At 39.2% G+C, this 14,184-nt stretch overlaps 1 protein-coding gene across 3 annotated transcripts in view; it reads left to right on the top strand.

Moving 5' to 3' along the window:
* The window catches only part of CYP2R1 (cytochrome P450 family 2 subfamily R member 1), a gene marked incomplete at its 5' end in the record, with an annotated part of 115,903 nt that overhangs the window by 71,047 nt on the left and 30,672 nt on the right, over positions 1-14,184 (top strand). The window lies entirely within an intron of this gene.

The raw sequence follows: 14,184 nt of genomic DNA, 5'->3' as shown, positions 1-14,184 counted from the left end.
AGTGGCTTTGTAGTACAACTTGAAATCTGGTATTGTGATCCCTCCAACTTTGTTTTTCTTTCTTGAGATTTCTGCAGCTATTCGCAGCCATTTTTGATCCCATATAAATTTTTGGAGTATATGTTCGAGCTCTGCGAAATATGCTGTTGGTATTTTAATAGGAATTGCTTTGAATCTATAGATTGCGTTGGGTAGTATGGATATTTTAATCATTTTGATTCTACTGATCCATGAACACGGTATATTCTTTCACTTGTTTATATCTTCTTCTATCTCTTTTTTCAAAGTCCTGTGGTTTTCTGAGTACAGGTCTTTTGCCTCCTTGGTTAAGTTCATTCCTAAGTATCTTAATTTTTTTTTGTTGCAATGGTAAATGGGATTGTTTGTTTAGCTTCTCTTTTTGAGAATTCATTATTGGTGTATAAAAAAGCCATTGATATTTGGGTGTTGATTTTGTATTCTGCTACATTGCCAAATTCATTTATTAAATCTGGTAGTTTTTTGGTGGAGTCTTTAGATTTAGGGTTTTCTATGTACAATGTCATGTCATCTGGGAATAATGAGAGTTTTACTTCATCCTTTCCAATTTGGATGCCTTTTATTTCTTCTTCTTGTCTGATCGCTGTGGCTAGGACTTCCAGTATTATGTTGACTAAGAGTGGTGAAAGTAGACATCCCTATCTTGTTCCTGTTCTTAGGGGAAATGCTTTTAGTTTTTGACCATTGAGTATGACATTCACTGTAGGTTTGTCATATATGGCCTTTATCATGTTGAGATATGCTCCCTCTATTGCTACTTTGATGAGAGTTTTTATCAAAAATAGATGTTGGATGATGTTGTTGAATGCTTTTTCTGCGTCTATTGATATGATCATGTGATTTTTGTCTTTCAGTTTGTTTATGTGATGTGTCACATTTATTGATTTGTGAAAACTTTTCTCTCAATTCTCTATTCATGTTCATTTTCCCTAAAGCCTGATCAAGAAATATCAGTTCTCACCTGGCCCGTGTTGCTCAGTGGTTGAGTTATTTTCACTTTTTTTTTCTTTCTTGATTAAGGTATTACATATGTGTCCTTATCCCCCTATTGGCCCCCCCCCCCACTCATGCCCTCACCCCCCTGGTGTCTGTGTCCATTGGTTAGGCTTATATGCATGCATACAAGTCCTTTTGTTGATTTCTCCCCCTTACCCCCACCCTCCCCTACCTTCCCTCTGAGGTTTCACGGTCTGATCAATGCTTCTCTGTCTTTGGATCTGTTTTTGTTCATCAGTTTATGTTGTTCATTATATTACACAAATGAGTGAGATCATGTGATATTTATCTTTCTCTGATTGGCTTATTTTGCTTAGCATAATGCTCTCCAGTTCAATCCATGCTGTTGCAAATGGTAAGAATTCCTTTTTTTATAGCAGCGTAGTATTCCATTGTGTAGATGTACCACAGTTTTTAATCCACTCATCTGCTGATGGGCACTTAGGCTGTTTCCAAATCTTAGCTATTGTAAATTGTGCTGCTATGAACATAGGGGTGCATATATCCTTTCTGATTGGTGTTTTTAGTTTCTTGGGATATAGTCCTAGAAGTGGAATCACTGGGTCAAATAGAAGATTCATTTTTAGTTTTTTGAGAAAACTCCATACTGTTCTCCACAGTGGCTGCACCAGTCTGCATTCCCACCAGCAGTGCATGAGGGTTCCTTTTTCTCCGCATCCTCGCATCCTCGCATCCTCGCCAACACTTGTCGTTTGTTAATTTGTTGATGATAGCCATTCTGACAGGTGTGAGATGTTACCTCATTGTCGTTTTGGTTTGCATCTCTCAGATGATTAGTGACTTTGAGCATGTTTTTATATGTCTCTTGGCTTTCTGAATGTCCTCTTTTGAAAAGTGTCTATTTAGGTCCTTTGCCCATTTTTTGATTGGATTATTTATTTTCCTTTTGTTAAGTTGTATAAGTTCCCTAATTTTTGGCATTTTAATTATGATGTGTCTAGATGTGGACCTATTCGGGTTCTTCTTGCTTGGGGTTCTCTGTGCCTCCTGAACTTGTGTGACTTTTTCCTTTACTAGGTTAGGGAAGTTTTCTGCCATTATTTCTTCAAACATCTTCTCTATGCCTTTCTCCCTTTCTGCCTCTTCCGACACATCGGCTATTTGAATATTGTTATGCTTCATGTTGTCCCTTAAGCTGTTCTCCTGTTTTTTAATTGTTTTTTTCTCTTTTGGTTCTCTGATAGAGTATTTTTTCAACCCTGTCTTCTAATTCACTGATTCGGTCCTCAGCTTCCCCTAATCTGCTGTGTATTCCTTCCAATGTGTTCTTTATTTGTGCTATGTCATTCTTTATTTCTGACTGTTCTTTTTTCGTAGTTACTATATCTTTTCTCATGCTGTTGAGCATCTTTACCATCATTATTCTGAACTCTGTTTCAGATAAAAAAAATTTTTATCTCTGTTTCATTTATCTCTTCTTCTGGAGAATTTTCTTGTTCCTTCATTTGTGGATTGTTTCTTTGTCTCCTCATTTTGGCTGCCTTTTTGTGTTTGTGACTATGTGTTAGGTAGATCTGCTATTAATCTCTAGTGTAGGACAGTGTCAAACACTGTTTCTGACTAATTAGATCTGGCAAAGATCAAAGACTCCAGAGACCACCTCTGCCTACAGACTGATAGGATTCCTCTTGAACTGCTTTCAGGCAATCGTGCACAGGTGTGGCAAGAGTTTTATTTTTTTAACAGGGTAGGGTAATTGTTTCTGCCTGGAGGCAAATTGTTATTCTCAGTCTCATAAGGAGCAAGGTATTTTTCAATAGGGTGGTCAACTGTCTTCCCCCCAAGCAATGCCACCTTTATAGCAATTATCTGCGTGAAAAAGATGACCTCTGCAGCATGAAGGAATGACTCAGCACAGGAGATCAGGGTGTCTGCCTTCTGAGCTCTAATCCCAGAGCCCTCAATCCTGGCTTCTGCTCACCCACCTCCAGTCCACTCTGTCATCCCTCTGCCAGAGCACAGTGTGGGTGGCTCCACAGGGAATTTTATGCTCTGGCCTTTAAGAGGGTGACTAAATTTCCGGCCATCTCTTCCTGGCAGACAGCAACCACACTGCTTTTCTCAGCCAGATGTTATGTGGGCACCCTTCTTAGTTCTGGTGCTCTCTGCTGGGGGGCCCAACTTGGGAATTAGACCCCAGAGTTCTCAGTGGCAACTTCCCACAGCTAAGATATCTCTCTGGAACTTCAGTTGCTATCTGTGGGGTTCCAGCCAGCCCTTTTGCGCCTCTGCCTCTCCTACTAGTCTCTATGCGGTCTCCACTTTTGGTCTTCTGTTATCAGGGTTCTCTCCAGCGAGTCTTCTGTTGATTAGTAAGTTTTTCTGTATTTTAGTTGTAATTCCAGTTTGGACCTGGGAGTGTGCCTGTGCAGCATCCACTTCCTCTGCTGCCACTTTTAATCTCAAAAGAAAATTATTTTCTACTGTAATACTGCATAGCCACAGTAATTTTTGGGCTCTTGAGAACAATGGCTCAAGAACAAATACGTAACCCTGGCTGTTGTGTCTAAGTGGTTAGAGTGTCGGCCTTTGCACTGAAGGGTGTTGGATCCTATTCCTGGGCAAGGTCCCATACTTGGGTTGCATATTCAATCCCCAGCCCTGTTGGGAGGCAACCAATAGATGTGTCTCTCTCACACTGATGTTTCTCTCTCTCTCTTCCTTCCTCCCTTTCACTCTCTCTAAAAAGCAATGGAGCCCAGCTGGTGTGACTCAGTGGTTGAGCATCAACCCAGGAGCCAAGAGATCATCAGCTTGATTCCTGGCCAGGGTATAATTAATTAATTAATTAATTAATTAATATAAATAAATAAAAAGCAGTAGAAAAAATATCCTTGGGTGAGGATTAAAAGAAAAACAACTAATACATAAATTATGACACCATTTGCAATTGGATTTGCTTTGTAAAAGGGAAGGTAAATGTGATGAAATACTTTGTGATATACAATCTTGTATTTTGTTATACCAAAATGAGCCAACTTAGAAAAGATGTAAAATTTTGTTTCAACAGACAGGGAACTCTCAGAGACCTGTATGCTTGATTTAGGCCAAAGGGAAAAGGATAATTTGTTAATTACTGAATTAAATTTTCCAACAGCACCTATACTACCTTATGGTGGAGAGCCTGTCGCAATTATTCCACCACAGCAGCCCCCACAATGTTAGAAGCCTGTGATCTTGCTGAAACCACCAGATCCCAAAGGTCCCCAAATGCCTGGCAGAGTACTCAGGGTAGAGAGCCACCTAAATCCCAGCAGGACAATCTTCATTAATGTACATACCAATGAAGGCAGACAGGAAAACAGCAGGCATTTGGGGGTTTTAATATCAGAATTGTTTAATTGGAAAAATAACATGCCTACCTATCAGGATGATCCAAAGAAAATGGAAAACTTGTTTCCTTCCACATTTGCTGTTCATGACTCACTTGGGCTAATGTGCAAACTTTTCTTAATAATCTTTGTCCCTGTGAAGAGTGTCAGATGGTGTTGGAAAAAGCTAATGAAGAAAATGACCAACTGTGTGCAGAGACGTCTAATATTCAGGGAAGAGTGGACACTGTCCAGGCAGTGCCTACAGTGTACCCTAATTGGAATGTCAGTGATGGAGTTAGAGGTAAGCTGGAACATTACCAACATTGCATTTTGGCAGGACTGAAAAGAGGAGTACCAAGAAATTTTTTAAAATACATTTTTATTGATTTCAGAGAGGAAGGGAGAGGGAGATGGACACACCAATGATAACAGAGAATCATTGATCAGCTGCCTCCTGCATGCCTCCTACTGGGGATAGAGCCTGCAACCCGGGCATGTGCCCTTGACCTGAATGGAACCCAGGATCCTTCAGTCAGCAGGCTAACACTCTATCCACCGAGTCAAACCAGCTAGGGCAAGAAAATTCTTGATAAAGTTCAAGAGGTAAAATAAAAATCTAATGAGGATCCCTCAGAACTCCTTGAAAGAATCTCTGAGGCATACACTAGATGTACTGATGCTGGTCCAGAAGCAGCAGAATTTTTTTAAATGGTTAATGTGACATTCACTGGGCTAAGCACCTCTGACATGCTAAAGAAATTACAGAAGATGTTGTAGGATGCCTATGTCACAGTTAATTGAGATTGCTTTTAGAGTCTTCAATACCAGGTATCAAAAGTTCAAGAGAGCCAAAACCGGTTTGGTTCAGTGGATAGAGCGTCAGCCTGCGGACTGAAAGGTCCCAGGTTCGATTCCGGTCAAGGGCACGTAACTTGGTTGTGGGCACATCCCCAGTAGGGGGTGTGCAAGAGGCAGCTGATCGATGTTTCTCTCTCATCGATGTTTCTAACTCTCTATCCCTCTTCCTTCCTCTCTATAAAAAATCAATAAAATATATTAAAAAAAAAAAAAAGTTCAAGAGAAAAATAAACAATGAAAAATGAAGCAGCAGGCTACCCTACTGGTGGCCATTTTAACCTGTGGAGATTTAAGAAAAGACTATTTCCAGGTAGGAAACACTGGTCCCCCAAGATAAAAATTATGTCCTCCTTTGGGACCTTGCCAATGTGCCCAAGAATGTTGACCAAGGAATTAAAGTTTTAGTAATGCAAAATAATGGGTTTCAGCCTGAAACTTAGGAATATTTTCAAATGAGTAGCCAAACATTTCCATTCTTCTAATCTGGAACTTTGGCCCGTTCCAGCAGGAAGTAACTAGACCAGTTGCTACCCCATATCCCTCAAGAATGGAAATGAACAAAAGACAGTGGGGATTGAAGCTATAGCTTATCTAAAGGGTTAAAAATAAGGTTAACAATAGAAATGTAGAAACTTAGTTATTAACTGTAGGTAATCTTTATGGTTTTTTCTGTCTTCTGGTTTGGCTGCCTCTACTCAATCCTTTAGTGATTGGTTTCACAGCGAGTCAGGCATATGATCTTGGGTTTAGTTACAGATTCATTGACACTATCATAAAAATATCACTTAATGTGTTGGCATGAATGCAGTGCTGCTTTAGGGGTGTAAGACATCTAGGCCCAATAGCTCCAAAGTCAATGATATCACCCTGTCCGTTCTTTTTGATATCTAATAGATATATAATTTTATGCTTAAATCAATTCCACTTAACTTTATTGCTTTTTAATTTATTTTTCAAACACTAGTTTTGTTGTTGTTGTTGTTATTGACAGTGTTACAGATGTCCACAATTCTCCCCCACCCCCTTAGCCCCATTCCAAGCCCCTGCCTCACCCCAGGCCTTTACCACACTATTGTCTATCCATTGGGTATGGATATATGTATATAAGTTCTGTGGTTAATCTCTTCCCGTCTTCCACTCCCCTCAATCCCTACCTCTAAGATACAACAGTCTGTTCCATGCATCCATGCCTCTGGACCTATTTTGTTCATCAGTTTATTATGTTCATTAGATTCCACATATAAGTGATATCATGTGATATTTGTCTTTCTCTGATTTATCTCACTGGTGTCATTTTAAATTGTATTTAGCAACAATCCACCCACTTGCATTTTCATTTGGTATACAGTGAAACAAACAACAAAGCAAAAACAACAAGAAACAAAGAATAATGGTATGGCCCTAACTGGTTTGGCTCAGTGGATAGAGCGTCAGCCTGTGGACTGAAAAGTCCCAGGTTCGATTCCGGTCAAGGGCATGTACCTTGGTTGCAGGCACATCCCCAGTAGGAGGTGTGCAGGAGGCAGCTGATCGTTTCTCTCTCATCGATATTTCTAACTCTCTATCCCTCTCCCTTCCTCTCTGTAAAAAATCAATAAAACATATTTTTTTTAAAAAAGAATAATGGTATGGAAATAAAGAACCTATATGTAAATGAGAACCTGTAAATACTGATCAGAAACTATATAGAGGGACTTTGTGGTCACCTGCTCAATTCACCTGTTCTTAAGAGAACAGAAACAAAGCCTGTCAGAATTATGTGTAAACACAGAGAAAATGGATCCTGAGTAAGCACTTAAGAGAAATGGTCAGGAACATCATGATCTTATTTATCTTTGTGATTTTTTAAAATTTATTTTTCAATTATAGTTGGCATACAATAGTGTATTAGTTTCAGGTGTACAACATAGTGATTACACATTTATATATCTTATGAAGTGATCACCTGATAATTCATGATTCTTTTTTTTTAAGTTTAGCAAGGGTTTTTTTCTACAATTATTTTGTGTAAAATACATATAATATAAAATTTACCATCTTGATCATTGTTTTTATTGATCATTTTTAAGTGTACAGATCAGTGATATGAAATACATTTCTAATATTGTGCAACCATCACCACCATCTATCTCCAGGACTCTTTTTGTCTTGTGTAATGGAAACGCTATACACATTAAACAATAAGTCACCATTCCTCTTGCTCCCAGTCCCAGCAGCCACCACACTCCTTTCTGTCTCTGTGATTTTGAGTACTTAAAGTACCTCATAGAAGTGGAATCATACAGTATTTGTCTCTCTTTTGTTTTTTACTGTCTTCTTTCAATTAGCGTAATGCCCTCAAGATTCATCCATGCTGGAACATATGTTAAAATTTCTGTCCTTTTTTTTTTTTAAAAAAAAATGTATTTTTATTGATTTCCGAGAGGAAGGGAGAGGGAGAGAGAGATAGAAACATCAATGATGAAAGAGAACCGTTGATTGGCTGCCTCCTGCACGCCCCACACTGGAGATCGAACCCATAAACTGGGCATGTGTCCTTACTGGGAATCGAACCGTGACCTCCTGGTTCTTAGGTTGACGCTCAACCACCAAGCCTTACTGGCTGGGCTTGAGTTAATTTTTTCTATAGTGTTAGTTAAAGGTACAACTTAATCTTTTTTGCATGTGAACATCATTTTCTCAGCACCATTTGTTAAAAACGGTCCTTTCCCCCATTGAATGGTCTTCATACCCTTGTCAAAAGTCATTTTATGATACAAATACAAAAATATATTTCTGGGCTCTTTTATCTAAACCAGTTGTCTATCAGTCTATCCATATGTCAGTACCAGTTTTGATTACTATAGCTTTGTAGTAAGTTTTGTGATGAGAATTTTTAGATCTCAGCAACTTCCAAACATGTAATACAGTATTATTAAATATAGTCACCATGCTGTACATTACATCCCATGATTTAGTTATTTCATAACTGGAAGTTTGTACCTTTTGACCCCCTTTACCCATTTTGTCCACCTCCACTCCCCAGACCTCTGGCAATCACAATATGTTCCCTGTATTTACAACTGCCTAGCTTATTCCATTTAGCATAGTGCCCTCAAGGATCATCCATATTGTCACAAATGGCAAGATTTCATTTATTTTTACGGCTGAATAATATTTTATTATATATATGACACTTCTTTATCCATTCATATATCAATGGACACAGGTTGTTTGCTTGTCTTGGTTACTGTAAATAATGTTGTAGTGAACATAGGGGTACAGATATCTTTTGAGATAGTGCTTTTGTTTTCTTTGGATAAATACCCAGAAGTGGAATTGATAAATTATATAGAAGTTCTGTTTTTAATATTTTGAGAAAATTCCATACTGTTTTCCATAGTGGCTTCATTCCCACTAACAGTGTACAAAGATTTCCTTCTCTCCACATCCTCATCAACACTTGTTATATCTTATCTAATAGGTATGAAATGATATGTCATTGTGGTTTCAATTTGTATTGCCCTGATGATTAGTGATATTGAGCACTTTTTCATGTACCTGTTGGCTATCTGTATATATTTTTTAAGAAAACTGTCTATTCCGATCTTCTGACCATTTTGAATTGAATTGTTCTTTTTGTTGTTGTTATTGAGTTGTATGAGTTTTCTATATTTTGGATATTAACCCCCTTATAAGCTGTATAATGTGCAGGTATTTTCTCCCATTAGTAGGTTGCCTTACATTTTGGTAATGGTTTCTTTTGCTGTGCAGAATCTTTTCAGTTTGATGTATTCTCCACTTGTTGAATTTTGCTCTGCTTGCCTATGCTTGGTGTCAGATCCAAAAACTTATTGATTATTGCCACAACTCATGTCAAGAACCTACTACCTATGTTTTTCTGGAAGTTTTATGGTTTCAGGTCTCACATTCAAGTCTTTAATCCATTTTGAGTTAATTTTTTGTGTATGGTGTAAAATAGCAGTCCAGTTTCATTTGTGCTGCTTTTAAGATTCTCTCCTTGTCTTTAACTTTTGACATTTTATTTTATTTTATTTTTTAATTGACATTTTAATTATAATGTGTCTTGCTGTGGGTCTCTTTGTGTTCATCATATTTGGAAATCTCCAGCCTTTCTGAATCAGCATGTCTGCTTTTTTCTCCAAGTTAGGGAAGTCTTCAGTCATTACTTCTTCAAATAAGTTTTCAGTCAGCATCTAGATTCAGGCTAATTGGAAACCAGACACGTATGCAGTGGCTTTTAAAGTAGGCAAACATATACAGTCCTGTGGGACCACAAGCATAAGCCCTACTGGCTACCAGACCAGGAGATCTGGGGCTACCGGTGAGTGTATAAGCTCCTTTCTGTGAGATACGTGTGATCAAGGGAAAAGGGAAACACAAAGATAGCATCCACTGGTTCATGTTCACCAAAAGCAGATAGGTCCCTAGATGTATGCCAAACCTGAACCCTGCCCCTCAGGATTTTCTCTGTGCTGAAAGTAAATCTGAGGTATAAACTCAAGTTTTTCTCAGGTCTTTTCTGAGGCTTTCCCTGTTCATAGGTGGTTATTTCTAATTAATCCTGTATATGCAGTTGTTTTTTAATGTCTTTTTCCCCTGGGAAAAAGAGAAAAATGAAAGGGGGACAAAAGGAGCACTGGCCCTGTAAATACGCTGGCCATCACTCCTAGCAGAGGGGAGGGGCTTGCAACAATGGGGAGGGGCAACAACAATAGCCATCAGACCCTCCCCCTGGCTGACCCTCTGTGATTAAAGCAGCAATCAGCAGTCAGAGCTCTGACATGTGCCTTCTATTCTGGTCAAGCACACAGATCCTAGATATTTGAAGGACAAAGTCCCTTTGATTCACCCTGGCTTCCACACAGTGTTTGCAAACTGCTCCAGGAACACATGCACAGCTAACTGCCACATGGCTGGAGTGGAGAACCCATAGCTGTATGGGTTCTAACTCTTACAGTCCTAAGAGTTGGATTTGGCCAAAATTAGCTGCCATTTTTAGTCCAAGTCTTCTCTTAGAAGTTCCTAGCCTTCAATACTCTCCAGAGTTCAAAAAGATTGCATTTGACAGGTTTACGAGTGCAGTTGTTGGCTAAGTGGGGAGACAGGTACCTGGTACTTTTTATCCCACCATTCTCCCAGAATCCTCTTTCATGATCTTTTATAACAATAGCTTGGAAGACAAATAGAAAGAAGCTTGTAGGCATTCAGTGAGAACTTAGTAATGATCACCATGGCTGTAATGAATTGCTGTGACCCCTATTTCAGTATCCAAAGGCTATTTTCTTGGTCGTTTCTTCTCAGCTTTGTCTGCTTTAAAGGAGGTATGCATGCAAGGACACCTAGTGAGTGAGTGATTTTATAATTCCTCTCAGGAGGCACAGTCATGGTGCAAAGTCTATGGTGAGGGAGGTGTGCAGTGATCCAGACTGTAATCTTTTGAGGAGTGTGTCACTGAATAATAGGGCTTTGAGGAGATGAGTAGAAATCATGTTCCTTTTTCCCGGCAAATTTCCTTGAAGCTTGTGCACAATCCATCAACCAGCCTAGACCACTTGTCCTCAGCACACCTTTAGGCAGTTGTCAAATACACTTAAGCAGCGAATTCCTAAATTATCTTCAGCACCAATAAAGGCAAGCCACAGAAAACCTTCAGTTAAAATGAGAACATGGGCCCTAGCTGGTTTGGCTCAGTGGATAGAGCATCAGCCTGTGGGCTAAAGAGTCCCAAGTTCGATTCTGGTCAAGGGCACATGCTCAGATTGCGGGCTCAGTCCCCAGCAGGGAGTGTGCAGGAAGCCGATGATCAATGACTCTCTCTTATCATTGATGTTTCGTTTTTGTGTATATGTGTGTGTTTTTGAGGTTTGTGGGAACTTTTTAAAAAATAATTCTTCATTGTTGAAAGTATTACAAATGTCTCCCATTTTCCCCCATTGACCCCTCAAGCCTGCCTCCACCCCCGACCCCAGGCCTTCAGTACCCTATTGTCTGTGTCTATGGGTTATGCATATATGCATACAAGATCTTCGGTTAATTACCTACCCTCCACCCCTCGCCTTCCCTCTGAGATTCCGCATTCTGTTCCATGCTTCCATGTTTCTGCATCCACTCCATTTGTCAGTTTATTTTGTTACTTAGATTCCACATATGAGTGTGATCATGTGATACTTGTCTTTCTCTAACTGACTTATTTCACTTAGTGTGATACTCTCCAGGTCCCTCCATGCTGTCCCAAAGAGTAAGAGATTCTTCTTTTTTACTGCTGCATAGTATTCCAGGGTATAAATGTACCACAGCTTTTTTATCCACTCATCTACTGATGGGCACTTGGGTTGTTTCCAGATCTTAGCTATTATAAATTGTGCTGCTATGACATAGGGGTGCATACATTCTTTCTGAATGGTGTTTTGCACTTCTTAGGATATATTCCTAGAAGTGGGATCACTGGGTCAAATAGCAGTTCCGTATTTAAGTTTTTGAGGAAACTCCATATTGTTTCCCGTAATGGTTGCACCAGTCTGCATTCCCACTAACAGTGTACTAGGATTTCCTTTTCCCCATATCCTCATCAGCACTTGTCATTTGTTGATTTATTGATGGTAGCTATTCTGACAGATGTGAGGTGATACCTCATTGTCATTTTAATTTGCATCTCTCTGATGATCAGTGACTTTGAGCATTTTTTCATATGTCTCTTGGCCATCTGTATGTCCTCTTTAGAGAAATTCCTAATTTAGGTCATCCTTGATGTTTCTATCTCTCTCTCCCTTTCCCTTCCTCTCTGAAATCAATAAAAATATGTTTTAAAAAATGAGAATGTGAAGTGTTGGATATTACAAGGAGCCCAAGGCTTAACCAGAAACCACAGGCTAGAATATAGTTGGTTTCTCCTTTTCCTGCTTTGCCCTGTGGCCAACCTGGGATGATTTGTTCTTTTGGCCTCAGAAGTTCAGGAGTTTTCACTGCCAAAATACTACTATAAGTCCTTCTGCTCTCTCTGTAAGAAGACAGAGATCAGGGCCTGCAGATGATAAGGCAGGATAAAGGAGGTTGTTGAGAAAGTTTATTCCAACTCTGTCATGTATGCTGAGCATTAAATGCTGAGTTTAGCCCTCTTCCATTGATTTTTCTTCACTACAGTCCTATTGGGTATGGGGTAAATTTAGATCATATGTAGTCATTAGATCATGGATAGATCATATTAGGAAAGTCATTCTAATTTGGCTTCATTATATGTCTAGAAAATAGTAACATTTAACTAAAATACCTTGAGGCCCATTCCAATCTCATACTTTTGTTTTATTGAAATGGGGAGCAGTAGCCCTGGCCAGGTAGCTCAGTTGATTACAGCATCATCCCAATACACCAAGGTTGTGGGTTCAATCTCCAGGCAGGGCACATACAAGAAGCACTCAATGAATGCATAAATAGGTAGAACAACAAATTGATGTTTCTCCCCCCCCCCTTTTCTCTCTCTATAAAAATATTTTTAGATAAAAAATCATGGGGCCTTGATGGTGTGGCTCAGTGGTTGAGCATCGACCAATGAACCAGGAGGTCATGGTTCAATTCTGGGTCAGAAAACATGCTGAGGTTGTGGGCTTGATCCCTGGTAGAGCACATGCAGGAGGCAGCCAATCAATGATTCTCTCTCATCATTGATGTTTCTATCGCTCTCTCCCTCTCCCTTCCTCTCTAAAATCAATAAAAATATATTTTAAAAACATGGGGAGAGAAAGGAAGGAGATGGATATAGAACAACAAAGAACAAATTTGGACATTGTATGATTGCAATGAGATTTACTTGGAGATTAGTTGGGAGGCATGATGATGATTATTTCATTATTTTATTTTATTTTTGTTGAGAAGGCAAGCCTGATTTAATGGTTAGTTCTCTGGAAGAAACAATTTTCAAGAAGCCATCTTTCAGTCAACTATGAAATAAGACTGGTTTTCTTGTGAGCTTTGTTTTCTTCCCATGTTTTAGATCCCATGCACTCATGTGACAATTTATTCCTTCACATTGCTTCATTCCTTCTCCCCACTTGGCACACTTAATCACATCTGTGACAGTCCTCATTCACTTTTAGAAATAGAAGCTACTCTGGGTATTTTAAGCACAATGGAATTTTATACAGGGATTTACATATTAAAAAACAATATTTGTAATTCTGGAAGAGGGTATGTTTACCATAGTCATAAAGTTGGGGACTAAGGGTGTCCACACATTTGAAGTGTAGGTATCAAGAAAATCCCATGGAGGCTGTGATCTGCCCCTGGAGCTACCACAACTACCATTCAACACCCACATGATTCTGGGCCCTGGGGTGCTGCTGTAGAATCCCTGGTTTCTTGACTGTGCTCACTGGCAGAAAACAGAAGAGTGTAAAGATAGAACTGTATCACTCTGTCTTCCAGTTCTCTCATAAGTTATCTAAATGGACAAAATTTGCCCCATTCAATAACTTTAAGGAAGTGTGGGAATATTTATGCTTTAGTTTTCCAGCTAACTAGGAGGGTGGAACGAATCCTGAGTATGCTGATACCATTTCCATCATCATGGTCAAGGGTATTAAATATTTCCAGTGTGCCAAGGATAAGACTTAAACCAAAGGAATGAATGTCTAATAGTGGAACTTCATCCATTACTGAGAGAAACTCTTCTTTCTCTTAATGTTGGGAGGGTTCTTTAGATCTTAACACATAAATGATATCTACCAATTTTAGCATTTACTTACTGGTGCCTTATAATTAATGGTCTTAGGCTCTACAGCAGCGGTTCTCAACTTGTGGGTTGCGACCCACAGGTTGAGAACCGCTAGCAGGGTCGCTTAAGACCATCGGAAAACACAGATATTTACATTACAATTCATAACAGTAGCAAAATTACAGTTATGAAGTAGCAACGAAAATAATTTTATGGTTGGGGGTCACCACAACATGAGGAACTGTA

The sequence above is a fragment of the Plecotus auritus genome (genome assembly GCF_963455305.1).
Source record: "Plecotus auritus genome assembly, chromosome: 9".
NCBI lineage: Eukaryota > Metazoa > Chordata > Mammalia > Chiroptera > Vespertilionidae > Plecotus > Plecotus auritus.
The sequence above is the reverse complement of the archived record's forward strand: the minus strand, read 5'-3'. Positions and strand labels throughout refer to the sequence as shown.